The sequence below is a fragment of the Camarhynchus parvulus genome, chromosome 24 (assembly GCF_901933205.1).
Source record: "Camarhynchus parvulus chromosome 24, STF_HiC, whole genome shotgun sequence".
Classification (NCBI taxonomy): Eukaryota; Metazoa; Chordata; class Aves; order Passeriformes; family Thraupidae; genus Camarhynchus; species Camarhynchus parvulus.
Genome location: NC_044594.1, coordinates 2,982,782 through 2,996,787, shown reverse-complemented (window position 1 = coordinate 2,996,787; position 14,006 = coordinate 2,982,782).

Here is a 14,006-nt window from a genome sequence, read left to right as displayed (position 1 = left end):
GGTTAATATGGATTTGCTCCCACCCAGGAATTTTAACAGGAATAATATCAGCTCCAATATTCAGATTTATCTCGGGCTCCTCTTTGGTCAGGGAGCGCTGTGGAGTGGAGGTGAAATGTGGAATGCAGACATTTAGTGGTGTTTCAGGAGCAGCTGAGAGTGCCCACAAAGGTCAGGAGTGCAGCAGGCCCAGAGCTGTGGGCTCAGAGCCCAGAGCTGGAACTGGGGGAAGAAACCCAAGGTCTGAGGAGCAAGAGTGGCACTAAAACATGGATTGGCCCACCAAAGGTCACCTCATCCACAGGCAGCAGAAACCAGGCTAAAAATCAGAATTTACAGCTTCTGTGTTGCTGTATTTTCATATTTCCTGGCTTTGTTTTTCTGGATTTACTCAGCGAATAATGCTGTGCCACCGTTGTGTGCTTTGTGCTCAGCGCCGAGGTCTCTCTTCACTTTGGAATCTTGTAAAAATGTGTGGTTTCCTCAGCCCTGCTGCCAAAACCAGGGCTATTCAAACAAACAAGCACAAAATGCAGAGTGGTCTTCCTAAATATTACCTTGAGGTGGATTTGTGCAGAATGGTCAGAGGGAAAAATCCCAAATCTTCTTTTCGCCCCAAACCGGGTCTGCAGGACTCAGGAACAGCCACCCTGGCTGTGTCCCTCTGACTGCAGGGCACTTATTCCTTTTACCTGGATGCCAAATCTCCTCCTAAATGTGTGTTCTGGACTTTGGGATTTTTCCCAGCCTCTGTTTAATCCTTGGAAAGCAGGGCTGGCAGGGGAAGCTGCCCGTTCTCCTGCCGCACGTGCTCCTTCCCGCTGGCGCACGCAGCTCCCCCTTCCCCAGCCCTGCTCTGCCAGAGCCTTTTCCAGCCCGTACAAAACTCTCCTTCCTTTCAGCACCATCTCCCCACACCCAGCACATTCCTTTCATGTGCTCAGCCCCATGGCCTTATCTCTGCCTCTCACCCTAATTATGAAATGTGTGGTATGTTGCTGCTCCGTGAGAACAGAGAGAGCTGCAACTGGGCAGAAGCTAAAGGACTCCTCTTATTACTCTTCAGGCAAGTCAGGGTCAGGATCAGCTGGGAGTTCTTGGTTGTTTGGGTGGGGTCTTTAATCCCTTTTTGCTTGAGAATGAAAATAAATAATGAAAATAAATTGAAATTATCATTCAACCTGTCAGCGAAATCTTGATTTTGAGGATGGCTGAAGGAAGGATGTTTGCACTGAGCACTGATTCGGAGTCTGGAGTGTCAGTCACACCTGACAGACACTGAGACAGCCCAGAGGGTTTGAATGTGGAGCTCCTGAGCTCGACCTGGGGCTCTGGCTGCCGTGGCCTTGATGCCTCTCTCCAGCAGCACAGATTTTCCTCTCTGCTCCCAAGAGCTGCAGGACCTCAGTGCAGAGCAGAATTCCCGGGTCTGGCAGGCATGTGCTCCTTAAAATCCAACTGTCAGACCCTTTGCAGTGGGCTTTCCAGAGAGGATGACTGCTGGCTGATGTCTGCTTCCACCCAGACTGGCTGGAGCAGCAAGGAGGAGATGGATGGTTTTGAAAATGCAGGGGAGCTCCTGGAGCTGGGCAGAACCCCCCTCTCCCCCAGTTATTTACAAACCCAGAGTGCATTAGCCTGGTCATAGAGCAAGAAGAGATTCGTGACCTGCCAGCCATTCCTGCTCCTCCTGACCCTCCCCCTAGCCGCACTTTGTCAGCCCTTAGTGAACCAAAAACTGGCTTTTCTGATTTGAATCATGATTCAGCCTGATGCGATTTGAAATGCCTGAATTCTTAACCCCCTGCATGATGGGATTTTATCTCATGGAAATGCCAGCAGCCTTTAAGTCAGGCATGGCAGAGCCCTGCCTGCCTCTCTACCCAGCATGCTAAATAAATGATAAATATTGTTGCACATATGTTACATCTGTCAAAAGTCTCAGCGTCACGCAATCATTGTGTGGCCTTTATAAGGTGATGAAAGGAGCAAAAACAACAACAAACCCTAATGCAAACATCAGATAGGCATTGGAGATTCCCTGACAGTGCAAATCAAATTCCCACTTGGGGAAAATAGGATTTGAGGAAGGGGGTGAGGTAAAGAGCTGGAAACACTGGATGTGCTGTGGATTTAGAGACTTCCCATCAGGTCAAGGCACCCCCAGCTCCTCACACTGCAGTGGGGATGGTGCTTTTAATGTTTTCAATTAAAAGGCCCCAAGTTCTGCTTTTAAACAGCAGGTTCAGGTGTGGGAGGAGAAGGGCAGTAAATAAAGAAAACTCTTACTGATGTTACTGCTAAACGTTGATGTGCAGTCTCCCATCAGCCTGCTTAGGTTGGGAAATCCAGTTTTACTCTTCTCCAAGGCAGGAATGTTTAGCATCCCTCGCTCCAGAAGGGGCGTTTGGGAGGCAGGGGGAGCTGAGATCAGCCCTAATGCCAGGAACCCACAGCCCCCGTGTCTGTCTGAGCCTTGCCAGGGTCACCTTGAAGGGCAGCCCAGCCCTGCAAAGGTCCTGCTGTGCCTGGGGGAAGGAGGAGGAGGAGGCAGGAGAGGGAGGAGAAGGCTGTCAGTCTGCTGGTGCACCAGCTGAGCAGGGATGCTGCAGTGCTAATGCATCCTCCTCCCCTGCAGCAGAGCTGCACATCCTCAGAGGAGCATTTCAGAGGCTCTGTCCCTCCCCAGGGCAGCGCTGGAGCTGCTCCACCTCCCGCCCAAGGCTCTGCCTAAGGGCAAAATCTCAGCCCAAGAAACATGTTCCTGTGTGTCTGCCTCCCTCCCTGCTGAAGAATAAGGGTCACAGTGGCATTTAGCTCCGAGTCTATTAAAAAACATTGAACTCCCAGAGTGTGGCATGTGTGTTTCCTATTAAGAAGGCAGTTCCAGACTAATAACCATTTTTAATGGCTGTCGTTGTGCTTTGCACTAAATGATATCAGCCATTATTGCAGGAGAAAGGCAAAGGAGCCTGGAAAACTAAATGAAATCCTTCTGTGGAAATTTCAAAGGGGAACAAAGATGCTCCCCGGTTTTTTTTTTTTCCTTGAGCCCAGGTGGACTTTTCCTGTTCCAGTGTGAGGTAGGGAAACCCTGGCAAAGCAGAATGCAGGGGTGATTTTGCCCTTCCTCCTTTAAATTGTTGGAAGTCAGATAATTTTCTTAGAACTGGGCCCACAGAGGCTTGGGAAGGTCAGTGGATGGTGGCAGAGAGCAGAATGGTGTTTGGTCAATCCTTTGTTTGCTCCTCCCATCTGGTCGTGCAGAAATAAATTCTCCTTTAAAATAAATTCTTTAAAATAAATTCTCCTTGTAGGATGTGACTCACCTTACCCTAAAATATCAGAAAACGACTCCGTACCCCAAAAACGGCTGTTCCACTTCTTTATCTAGAAGGATCCAAGGATGATTAGGCCTGAGAACTCACCTTGAGGGATTAGACAAGAGGGAGAGGCAGGGACAGGTTTGTTGACCTCCACAATGTGTTTTGAATTAGTTGTAGACTACGACCCCAAGTTGAGAAAAAATTCAAACCAGCCTGGTGGTGTTGAAGCAAGTCAGATTTGGCTGAGGCCTAATGGTTTGTAATTTAGTTTAAGACCATGACTGCGAGGCTTAAAAATCCCAAACGGTGGGGCTTGCTGGCACGTTGAGCATCTATTAATGACATGGCAGTGAAAGTAGAGGGCTTTTTTTTTTCTCAATATTCAGTCCTGCCAGGTTCTGAGCTGCCCAGACCTCCCACTATTTCTGTGGGAAGGGGAGTTGCCTGCAAATTTGTAGGATCTGGCCCTCCCAGGGATAAATTATCTTTGTCCCCTAATTCCAAGGGAGTTACCTCATTCAGAGAAGTGCAGAAGTCTCCTGGTACCTACAGGGAAAGCTCTGCAGGTCAGGGTGATCCGTTTAGATTATCCTATTAAAAAAAGATGCAGCCTGTTTTCCAAATGCACACAAATCTAACTAACTTCATTGCTCTAATTAGCCCCTGCTGCAATTTCCACCATGCTATTAAAATAAGTTATACTCAAATGCAATGAAATGCCTGTAAATCAAGGGAGATTAAAAATCCCTCTGGCTGCAGAGATGTGTTTATCATAAGGGCTTTAACATCCTGAATTTTAAGAGATGCTGCACACTGAGGCAGCCCGGGTTCACAGGGAGGAGCAATCTGTCCCCTTGCATCCTCTCACGGAGCTGGGAAACCAAGATAGACACTGCTATTGTATTTTCCTTTGTTTTTTAGCACAAAATATGTGCAAATTCAGTTGTTTAGGCTGAAGGTGGGTGTTGTTTTGTGCCTGCTCAGAGCCTCCTCTCTGGGATTTATTTCCCAGTTGATGGTTGGGTTGGAATGAACCTAGATCTGAAAGGGAAGACTTGTCATGAATTTGGTGTTAAATCTTAATTTAAAAAATTTGTTAAAAAAGAAATCAGTGTTTTTAAGTTTCAAACTTAAATTTGAAGTTAAGTTTACATTTGACTAAGGACGTGACATTTTATAGAATAAAAATTACTTTAGGTCCTTTTATAGAATAAAAATTACTTTAGGTGCTTTTATAGAATAAAAATTACTGTAGATGCTTTAAGGCTCTTTCAGCCAGACTGGGTGTGTCAGGTGAGAACCTGATCCTTGCACTCATGCCAGCCTTCACTCACTGCTTATTAAGCCTATATTTGATTCCTGAATTCCCTATTTTTTTCCTCTTTTGGGTTGGATTTCCAAAGGCATGCTGTGCTAGGACAACAAGGGATGGCTTGAAGCTGAAGGAAGGCAGATTTAGATGGGATATTGGGAATAAATTCCTCCCTGGGAGGGTGGGGAGGCCCTGGCACAGGGTGCCCAGAGGAGCTGGGGCTGCTCCATCCCTGGCAGTGCCCAAGGCCAGGTTGGATGGGGCTTGGAGCAGCCTGGGACAGTGGGAAGTGTCAGGGTAGAACTGGATGAGCTTTAAGGTCCCTTCTGACCCAAACCATGCTGGGGCTCTGTGATTTGTTTGGTGGCATCCCTCCTCATATTCCCTGCTCTTTTCCCCTCCTGTGTGAGACCCACAGAGAAAACGGGCCCAATCTGTTTGAAACACACGAGGAGCTGGTAACATTTATCCTGGGTCCAGTTCCAGAGAGATTAATTGCCTGGCTGAGAATCACTTGGGGAAGGCTGTGGCTAATCGTCAACCCAAGCTCCCTTCCCAGCCTCACAGGAGAGCACAGCAGTTATTTTAGGCTGTTGCTCCTGGTGTTTATTCTGGCTGAATCCTGCATCCCTCCCCTGCAGCGTTGCCATGTCACTGCAGAGCCTTCCTCTCAGAACAGTCGTGCAGAAATCACCTCTCTGTAGGAGAAACGGGGGTAGGATGATCAGGATGGATGGAGATGAGAGATTTCTGCAGCCAGGACTTGGAATTTGGGGTTTATTGCAAAGGGCCTGGGTGCAGGGCCCTGCTGGGAGCTGCCAGCCACAGCTGGAGCAGGCCCGAGAGAGGGAGAGAGATAAAGAGAGTGGTAAAGAGGATGAGAGAGTGAGGTTCCCGTTGCAATACAATAAATCTTATTCTGGTCCTGGAACTTGAGGTTTATTGCAAAGGGCCTGGGTGCTGGAGCCTTTTGGAACTTGGGGCTCATTGCAAAGGATGTGGGTGCAGGGCCCTGCTGGGAGCTGCCAGCCACAGCTCAGAGCAGGCCTGAGAGAGAGAAAGAGAGTGGTAAAGAGAAAGAAAGCAAGAGCGTGGTAAAGAGAGAATGAGAGAGTAAAAAGAGAGGATCAGAGGGTGAGGTGCCTGTTACAATACAATAAATCTTCTTCTGGTCTTGGAACTTGTGGATTATTGCAAAGGGCCAAGTGCAGGGTCCTGCTTGAAGCTGCCAGCCACAGCTCGGAGCAGGCCCCAAAGAGGGAGAGAGAGATAAAGAGAGGGTAAAGAGGATGAGAGAGTGAGGTTCCCGTTATAATACAATAAATCTTCTTCTGGTCATGGAATTTGGGGTTTATTGCAAAGGGCCTGGGTGCAGGGCCCTGCTGGGAGCTGCCAGCCACAGCTCAGAGCAGGCCTGAGAGAAGAGAGGGGGAGAGAGGATGAGAGGGTAAGAGAGTAAGGGAGTAAAAAAGGTAAGGGAGCGAGGTTCCTGTTACAATACAATAAATCTTCTTCTGTGTTGAATATTCTAATTCTCGCTAACCAATCTAGTCCAAGATACAAATCCTACAGCATTTACATACAGCCTATAAGAATCATTACATTACCATCCTGTGTTACATTTTAAACCCTAAAAACTCCTCTTTGGGCCCCTTCTGCCAAGCTGTAGGGTCGGCTCTGACCCTTGGAGCTGTCTGCAAGCAGAGGGTGTTGTTCCATCAAAAGGGGATCACCTTCAGCCAGCCACACCATTGTTTTCCAGTTGTTCAGTAACTGAGGGATCTCAAAGCTTGCTTTCATTTCAATCTCGATTATAGTTTCCATATTCTCAAACTCTTTTGCCAGACAATCACATTGATAAGGCTTTCCTGTTTCATCTTCCCCAGCACCTCTCCACTGCTCCCCTCTGCCTCTGCTCCTCGGCAGCAGCAATTTGTTATCCCCAGGAGCAGCAGCAGCAGCTCAGCACCTTTGTGCAGCCCGGGAGGAGCTGCACACACAGAACCTCTGCTCGCAGCACCGGGCCGAGATCCGCGCGCGTTTTCTCCCCCGATAGAATTCTCCTTCTGTTTCACCAGACAAATAATCTGTTGCGACTCTTATTGCTTCTTATCTTTTGCAGCTTGGCCCGGTTCCACGCACCATTTTGTTCTCAGAGATGCCTAAGCTGATTCTTCAGCGCCAGCCAAAACAAATGAGAGTCTTGGCTGGCGGTGTGGCGGCAGCAGCTGGTTCCACCGTGGCTCCTGAGCCCAGCACTGGGGCACCTCGGGCTGGGATCAGGATCCTTGTCCCTCCTGAGGGGCCTGGGGAGTCTGGTAGAGTTGGGTGAGCTGAATTTTAGTGGAACAGTGGAGGTTTTTATTAGAATCTTTATTAATCTTTATTTATCGTGTGTTGTCCCAAGGCCTTGGTCATGAGGGGCACGCGGGGACAGAGCTGGGAATTGGAATTGGGAATTGGGAATTGGAATTGGGAATTGGAATTGGGAATTACCCAGCACCTGTCCCAGACACTCCCCTGCCCTGGGATTGTTTCTTTCTGCAGGCAGACAATCTTTCTCCTGGCAGATTTTCTCTTTCTCTCTGACAGAACCAGAGGTCACAGTCCCAAGCTGCACAAAGGGAAATACAGGTTGGATATCAGGAAGAAGTTTTTCACAGAAAGGGTGATAACGTTCTGGAAAGTTCTGCCCAGGGAGGTGGTGGAGTCCCCATCCCTGGGTGTGTTTAACAAAGCCTGGATGTGGCACTGGGTGCCAGGGTTTGGTTGAGGTGTTGGGGCTGGGTTGGATTCGATGATCTTGAAGGTCTCTTCCAACCCAGTGATTCTGTGATTCTGTGAATTCTGCGAATTCTGTGATCCTGTGAATTCTGTGATTCTGACCTTTCCCTGCCTTGCCCCCTCCATTCAGGCTGCCAGGGCACCACAGCTGGAGCTGATGTGGCTGCACAACCCCACAGAAACAGGGCCTGGTCCCAGCTGGCCCCACAGGCACTGCTAAAGCAAATATTCCTCCATTGTCCAGTTTATCAGCCCTGGTGCATGGAGGGGATGTGCAGCACCCCCAGGAGACTTTCAAAGCCCACTTTGAACACAGCTTGAATTAGAGAAACAAAGAGAATGTGTATAACCAAGGCAGTGGTTAATAAATAAAAAGTGCAAGAAAAAACAAGGTCCAGTAGATTCTTAAACATCTGAAATTTGGGATCTTGCCTCAGTCTGGATCTGAGCTTTCTGCTGCTGCTCTGCCAGTCACTGCTGCTCAGGTGTGAAGCTGTGGCAGGAGCAGGATGAGCTCTCAGCTTCTGTTTCACAGACTGAAACCTTCTTTTCCCTTTTCCCTGACCATCCCAGTCCAGGTGAGGGGCTTGTAATTGGGCAAACCAGATGGGTTTGGGGACTGCTCGTGACTTTGGGCAAATTCCCTGGCATCTCACTGATTCTCCGTAATGCCCATCTTTAATAACATTTTCCTACAGCTGCTGTGGGGCTTTTGTGGGATAAAGATAAAATTATCAAGGTGTGTGGCTGTGTAGAGACTGGGAAATGAGGATGGATGGATGGATGGATGGATGGATGGATGGATGGATGGATGGATGGATGGATGGATGGATGGATGGATGGATGGATGGATTTATAGATTTATAGATTTATAGATTTATAGATTTATAGATGTATGATTTATAATATGGGAAGGCCAAGCTGGTAAAAAACTTGTAGCCACACTGTCTCTGCTGAGACAAAGGAACATTATGTCACTGTGAAAATGCCACGCATTTTATTTTAAAAGGGCATCATGGCAAGGCTATAATCAGATCCCTCAGTGCCTTAGACAGCTTCAGAACCCGATTCAATAAAAACATGGCTGGACTCCAGCAGGATGAGGAGAAGCAGGCTTGCTGTGGGACTTTGCCTGCAATTCCTCTGTTCCGGAGCACTTTGGAGCACTTGAGCTCCTCTGGGTTGTTTGCTCTTGAACAGGGAGTTTCTGAGGGGGGACATCAAAAAATATTATGTTTGGGTGGGGAGAGCTAATTGATTTGACAGTTAATCAAAAAGTACTAAGGGAAAATCAATATAGAGTAAAACAATCTAGTCTTCAGTTCTATATTGTATTCCCAGTGGCATTGTTGATTGTATAGCATCAATGTCATCTATTTTAGATGGAAATGTTACCAACTATAATGCCACTGTTGATGTTTCAAAACGCTTCTAATCTCATTTCAATAATAGCTTCTGTCTCTCTCAGTGACACACGTGCCATAACATCCCTGGCTAAATTGACAGCACTAATAACACACTGCGAGTTTGCATTATTCGGACCCCTGGCTGCATTTTTGATCATTCAGGGGCTCGTACAGCAGAAGGGTGGGCACCTCCTGATGGGGTCTCTGAGGTTGAGATGACCCCAAGGTGTTGGAAAGTCTCTTTTTCCCAGCTCCAAGACTGAAGAAGAAGTTGGGATTCCTTGGCTCTCGTTCTCAAGGTGGTTTATTTGCTCTTATCTTTGACATCCTCTTTCTGATCTGCTGAGATCTGTCCAGCAGATTGGGCTGAGGCACACTGACCACCCTTGGGGTGGTGTTATCTTTTTATACTAAAAACTACCTGTATTTTATTTACAATAATTTCCCCATACCTATCACCTATGTTAGACAGTCTGTCTCTACCCTAAACCAATCCAAAAGTGCCACAGCAGAAGATGGACGACAAGAAGAAGAAAGAGGAAGGCTGGACATGGCCAGATTTCTCCATCTTGCCTCCTGAACCCCCATTCCAAAACCCAAAATTTCTACATTTTCACCCTGTGATTAATTCAGTATCATTCTATTCAAACCCTTGTGGCTTGTAACTCTTCACACGAAGTTGGGAATTTTTTCCATGGGTTAAATTCAAAGGCACAGGTGGTTTTGACTCCATGCCAAGGTCTCTGAGCCCCTGCCAGGGTCTGGAGTCCTCCAGGGCGGTCAGAGGAATTCCCACCCAAATCCCTCCATCCTGCCTCCTGAACCCCATTCTAAAAACCCCAAAATTCTACATTTTCACCCAGTGATAAATTCACTAACATTCTAGTCAGACTCTTGTGGCTCACACAAAGTTGGGAATTGTTTCCATGGGCTAAAATCGAAGGCACAGGTGGTTTTGACTCTGTGCCAAGGTCTCTGAGCCCCCTGCCAGGGTCTGGAGCCCTCCAGGGCAGCCAGAGGAATATTCTGGATTCTGACAACCTTCCTGAAATCCTCAGGGGAGGGAGTGCCTGGACATTCCCAGGGCACCCTGAGGATCAGAGCTAACAGGGATTTGGGGTGACCCCAGAGCTGGGAATGTCTCAGAATCACTCAGGAAGGACAAGTTTAGGGCTGAGCTGGTGGCCAGGACTGTGGTTTAACTGCTGGTTTAACTGTGCTGCCTCCTGAGCTCTTGGCTCTCTTCAAGTGGACTAAAAAAAAAACCCACAGGGAAATTCCTTGCTGGTTTTTTGGAATCTCTTCCTTTGAATCAAAGGCTGACACACCGAAGCCAGAGCCTCTGGTGTGGTTTTAGGGCTTGTTTTGTTTTCATCCCTCTTGCAACCCAAGAGTGAAAGCTGGAAGTGGCACCAGCCAGGATGCTGCAGTGGTGGCCAAGGGTGAGAGGGACAGCTCAGCATGAATCAGATCCCCCAGACAAAGCAGGGAGCTCTCAGTTCCTGCATGTCTCATCCCAGTGAAATTCAGAGTACAGCTCATCATCCTTTCAGTGATAATTTGACTTGAAAACTTCAGGAGGTCTCTGGAACTTTTTATGGGGAAAACTGCAGCACATTTTGTGTCTTCCCAGCCTCCTCCTGGACCAGGCTGAGCAATAAAAGCTCTGACCAGGCAAAGCACTTCAGCAGATGCTTTGCTCCAGACTTAATTTCAACTCCACTGACCTTGACTCAGGCTTAAGTTTTACCTAATAAAAAAGTCACATTGGAGTGAATGGACTTGAAGCTCTGCACTGAATTTTAAACTCGGCCTTTGCCAGAGCCCTGCACTTGAACCTTTTTCTGGAATATACAGGATGTAAGTGGGGACACAGAAACAGAATCTTTCCAATAGATCCTTCATTTAAAACAGCTTTCCTCTTCAATTATCAGCAGTGGATTTAAATGGGATGAAAATTCAGCCCTTTATTTCTGATTTTATCTTTTCTTTCCTCCATTCTTTCGCAGAGGAATTTTCCCTTTATTAACTTTTTGAGCATAAAACGCAGAAAATAAATGAACAAACAAAACCTGGAGCAATATGTGAGATCTTTAAACTAATTCAGGAATCGTTATTACTGACATCAGGAGAAAGAAATGCAAGAACACAAATCTATTGCTTTAAGCTGGGATTTTCAGAAGAGCCTGTTGGAGTTTGGCACTCAAATCCCATGAAATCCCCTTTATACTTTTCACTTCTCTTTCTTTTCTTTTAATTTATTTTTCCTCGACATGGGAAAGGGCCTGGTGAATTTTAGGGAGGGTTTTACACTATGCTGGGGATCAGCATCCAGGATTGGAGCCAGCCCAGAGCTCTTGGAGCACACAGGAGCTGGGAATTCCTGCTCTGAGGAGGGATGGGAGCTTGTGGGGCCAGATTTAGTTTTTAACACATCACCTGTGAAATGTCCAGAGGAGCTGTGGCTGCTCCTGGATCCATGGGAGAGTCCAAGGGCAGCTTGGATGGGGTTTGGAGCAACCTGGGATAGTGGAAAAAACAAAAAAAGATCATCTCAAAAGTCCCTTCCAACCCAAACCATGCTGGGATTCCATGCTGAGGAGAAGGGAACAGGGGACAGGGGTGAGAAGATGAAGAGGGGACAAGGTGGCTGAAATAAGGCCCAGAGGATGAGCAAGGCAGGGCTGCAATGTGGAATATTGATAAATTATAGACACATCCAAGGGATTCTGGGGTTTTTTTTCAGCCCAAGTTGTTGTTGTTGTTGTCGGGTTCCTCCATGAATTCCTTCAGCCACAAGGTTCAGCTGCCATCAGCCACCTGAGCATGTAATTATTGATCTTCCTTGGCAGATGGACGTGCTGGACATGAACTGTTGGTGACCCTGTTCCTCATGCAGGGTCCTGCACATCCCATATTACAATTCCTTTAATTAATAATAATTAACGGAGCAGCCATATCCCACCCTCCTGACCTCACCTTGCAGAGGGGCACAGGGAGCTGCTTTCTTACCTCCCAACAACCTGTGCCTCCATCCCAGGAATATTTTAGCAATTTGTGGCAAACCCCCCAGCCCTGTTGGTTGCTGTAATTAAGCCAGCCCTGAGCTCTGCTTCCCTTTCTCCTCCTGCCAGAGGAAAATTGATATTTTTGAACACACCCAGCAGAATTTGCTCAGTTTTGCTTCTCAGTTGATTCCTTGAGAGCCACATCCTCAGCACAATGCAGGGCTGTGAACCAGATTCTCTGGTTTGATGGCCCTGACCATCAAAGCTCTGAAAGATTTCAGGACTGCAGCAAACCTTGGATATTTGGTTTCCCGTTCCAGCCTTCCTTTGGTGCTGATTTCTCGTCTCATTGTGGTCTCTCTGATGAAGATGAGGTACCAAAGATGTGCTGCCTGCTGCAGCCCCTGAAGTGAGGCTGCTGCTGGGGTGACCTTTTCATTATTCTGCAGTTGGAGTGACTGCCTGTCCCAGCCCTTTCCCACACGGCCGGCAGAGGAAGGGAAATGCTGGATAATCAGCACAGAATGCAGAAAAGGTCAGGATAATCCACTCTGCACGAGGGGTGGATGTGCAGACAGGTAACAACAGGCACAACTTGAGTTTTCTGCCTTCACAGGAAGTTGTGTTCTCTCCCCTATCCCCTCCCTGCCCAAAGCAGCACACAGCAGTGTTGTTATTTTTAAAAATGCTCTTAAGCTTTACAGGTTTTGCAGACCTGTCTGTAGCACAGGAGCAACAAGATTCAAGGGGAAATATTAGAAAGCTTCCAGCACTCTCTCAAAAAACCATTCCAAATGTCTTACTCCAGCTCAGTTTTTTACTCCTTTCCCCTTAAAAAAATATGAAAAGAGGTATGACATGAATATTGCAAGAGGCAGCCTGTTAAAAACTGCAAACAGAGTGAGCTGTGCTCCCTTTATCCACTGGTGAAACAGAACCAGCAAGGGAGAAAAAGGGAAAATGGCAGAGATTTTGAAAAGTAGTGTTTTGTTCTGCTCCCTCAGCTGCAGGGTGGAAGATTCAAAACAATAGTGAGGTTTTTTCTGAAAATTTTGTGGCCAGCTATTTAATATTTCTTATCATGAACCCTCCTGCAGAGCAATACAAATTCCTCAGCTGCAAGGAGATGCTCAGGGACAGCACCACTGTATTGAAATGGAGATAGCTGAATTTATCACAGGAATTAGATGGATGTTCCAGCTCAAATTTACATGCCTAACAGCAGCAGAGGGACATAATTGAAGAATAAAATCGAAATAATCCGTGGGAGGAAGCTCTATGGTATTACAAATCAGGTTGGTTTTCTTCATTAATCAAGCTGAAAATCAGCCCTCTCCTTTCTGGGAGGTTTCCTTCACGAGATTCAGCATAACCCAAAGGGTAGAAAATAATTAAAGAATGTGCAGGACAAGCCAAGGTCAAGGTGAAGCTCGAGGGAACTTTCATCAGCCACTTTCAGGCAGGTGGGGAGCAGGTTAATAAAACCCCTGCCCTTCATTACTTTGTTGTCCAAGAGAAACCCAACGTTGCTCAGCAAGGAGGGGCTGCAATAAAGATGAGCAAGGCAGGGCTGAAATGTGGAATATTGACAAATTATAGATGTGTCCAAGGGGTTCTGGTGCTTTTCAGCCCAAGGGATTGTTGTTGGCAGGTTCCTCCATCAGTGTATTCCTGGTGTCATTGCTCATCTGGGATGATTTTTTGTCACAGAGAAGTTTGTTGGACTGAAACCCCTGCAGACTGCTTCAAAGTGAGAGCACCAAACCTGGAATGAGGGTTGGTACCAGTTCTGACTCATTCATGACTCGTTTTTGCGGTGGTTTTGGTTGATTTTTGGTTGTCCCTGTCCATCTCTGCTGCCTGGGATCCTGGAACGAGCATTTCCTTTTATCCCCTCAGGAATAATCCCTTCCCTCCTGGTTCTGCCAACACTTTACCTGGCTCAGGTGTCCAGCAACACCCCAAATCCATGGTTCCAGTTTGTTTAATGTCTGAGTGCTTCAGGTGTGTGCACAGCTCCTCCCTGACATCCCTGCAAGGTCATGGTAGCCAAAAAAGCAAATATCTCCCCAGTTCCTGCACGAAGGAAGGGAAAATTGAGCCACATTCATCCCTTGGGTTTGTCTCCAGCACTGAGGGTTCTCTACCCCAGTTCTGTCCCTGAAATCAC